The sequence below is a fragment of the Penaeus chinensis genome, chromosome 43, assembly GCF_019202785.1.
Source record: "Penaeus chinensis breed Huanghai No. 1 chromosome 43, ASM1920278v2, whole genome shotgun sequence".
NCBI lineage: Eukaryota > Metazoa > Arthropoda > Malacostraca > Decapoda > Penaeidae > Penaeus > Penaeus chinensis.
In genome coordinates this window covers 15,204,185-15,206,684 of record NC_061861.1, presented here as the reverse complement: position 1 = coordinate 15,206,684, position 2,500 = coordinate 15,204,185, and the positions used below count along the sequence as shown (strand labels likewise).

The 2,500-nt window shown below is 32.3% G+C and overlaps 1 protein-coding gene across 1 annotated transcript in view; it reads left to right on the top strand.

Annotated features, from left to right (window-relative positions):
* Positions 1 to 2,500, top strand: part of LOC125048293 (chromodomain-helicase-DNA-binding protein 1-like) — a 24,185-nt gene that overhangs the window by 7,272 nt on the left and 14,413 nt on the right.

Below are 2,500 nucleotides of genomic sequence, written 5' to 3'. Positions count from 1 at the left end.
CATACAGTTTCTTTCTGATTTATTTTTCTATTTTTATTGAAATTCTCCTTTTTTTTTTTTTTTTTCCTTTTTTAAAAATATCTCTTCCCCCCTGACCATGTTTGTTTCTCAAAGTGCTAAGCCAGGGACCATCCCCAGTCCCCCTCTCCATCTGCACCTTAGCATCTACTACCATTCATCAGGGAGGCTGTGTCGAGTGGGGCTCGCTCCTCCGCTCCAGCCAGTCTCTCCATCGTGGTAAACACACACACTTGATCATTTCGGGGAGTTAATAATTGGCACACGAACTGAGAGAAAAAGAAAATGAGATTTTTAAAGAGATTATGATCCTTTCTTTGGGATATATATAAATATGCTTTTTATGTATATACAAATATATTTATACATGACTGTCTGCTGGTAGAGGTTATGTTATGAAGCAAAAACCATGACGAGAGGCACATGCCTGTTTTCCTGTAAGTTACCTAGTTGGAAGTTAACCTAGTTCATGTTTTTTTTATGGATTTACACCACAGCTGTCATCATTGTCAGTGGTTCCTTTACATAGCTTTTACATATATATTGTTTGTTTATTATTGAAAGAGTTGCATTGCACTTCATGCTTCTCCCTTTATGCTTGAGAGACAGCATATAGTATTTTATTGGTTATGCATTGCCATTCTTACATTGCCCTTCTTGAGTGACAGTTTTCCAAGCATATAGTGAGTGTCTTTTCGATATCCCTTGAATGCTAGTCAATGTAACAGAAAGCTTCTACTCTATTTTCATTGGACTTTAACCACTGGAGTCAAATTTGGGTAGATTGTTGTTATTTTCTTTCCAACCATAAACACCACTATGCTGAGAATTGGATTCAAAAACCTTTATCTGCCTTGGAGCTGGGAATCTGCACTTTCAGTAATGGTATGCCTGGTGGAACAAGATACATGAAGGGAAGGGGTACAATGTCAGAATCTCTGGACTGTGGTCATAATTGTTAGTTGTTGTTTTGAGAGGAAAGGGAACTTGAGTAATGAAAAAAAAAAAAAAATATATATATATAGTGATTATGCCTTGATGTTTATTTTAGTTTTCAAATGCAGTGATGAAGAATGAAAAAATGTCATCTTATTTGTTCCAAATCAGCATCCTGTAAAGATGTGGAAATTACAGAATTTAATTATTTGAAAGGCATTGTATTCCAAATATAAAGGCACAAAGTAATACAACAGTAATTGCATAAAGTTAATTATTTTTATACTGCAAACATAGCAGATGATTCAAAGATTGTATTTGTAACAGCATGGCAAAAGTAATCTAGATTTTAAAAACAATGAAAATATTCATCATTATTGTATATACACACCAGGATATTACTGAACTCAGTGTTGGAACTTTTGTAACCAATAGTACTTCACCTGTCTTGTTCCATTGATCCTTTTTTTTATTAATTTATTTATTTTATTGCAACACTTAGATGACACCTGTACCCAATTATAACAATATTTGTGCAGAATACTGACATTACTAAAGAAATTGCCTTAATAATTTTCTCATTTTCAATAGCTCTGCTTGTGTTTTGGGACGCAGTTTCCATTATATATCCCCCTCCCCCCCATAATCAGTCGCACATTTCATATTACGTTTTGTCCCTGGCTCTCTTAGTCATTCTTTAGAAGCCTTCAGCATTTCAAAAAGAAAGAAAGAAAATCCGCAGCTTTGGCAAAATTTGCATGCAGCTAAAATGTAGTGTGCAGTGTTTCTTTTTTTTTTTTTTTTTTTTTTTTTTTTTTTTTTTTACCTTCTTATTCTTGCTATAATAAATTGCACAGCTTATACACAAACACTCTTGTGTCACTGTTACAAATACTTTGCTTGCAATTGCTTAGTTTTTCCTTTTTGCTTCCTGTCTAATAATGTGGCTGTAATTATCTCTTTTGTTTTTGTTTCCTATTTGTTCTCATTCCTTTTAGCCATTTCTCATACAACAGTTAACAGTTAACAGTGGAGTTAACAGTTTTCTAAGGGAAGACAGTCACACACCAAGCATGAATTGAGTATTGCATGTGAAATTGGTAAAAGCAAGGACTCTGTGGCACAGGAACTATTTGCTAGCATGTGGAGATGGCAATTCTCATTAGCAATTGTAATTAATGTAATGTATTATGTATAATCAGTGGGTTAGTTTCACACTTTTTATATTCTAAGTACTTAAGTTTAAGTAACATTTAAGAAACAAAATTCTAATTATGATGTACTGGAATATTAATGACACTGTATATATATATGTCACTACATATGTATGTATATATATATTTATGTATATATATAGATACATATTACCTTACTTACAGTTTACTAAGAGGAGATACATATTACCATTACATAAGCCCAACCAGTAGATGATAAAATCTCAGTAAAAAAAAAAAAAAAAAAAAAAAAAAAAAAAAAAGGATAGTAAAGAAAAAGATTAAGAAAAGAAAAGAAAAAGGACAAAAATAGAAACACAGAATTTTTAAAA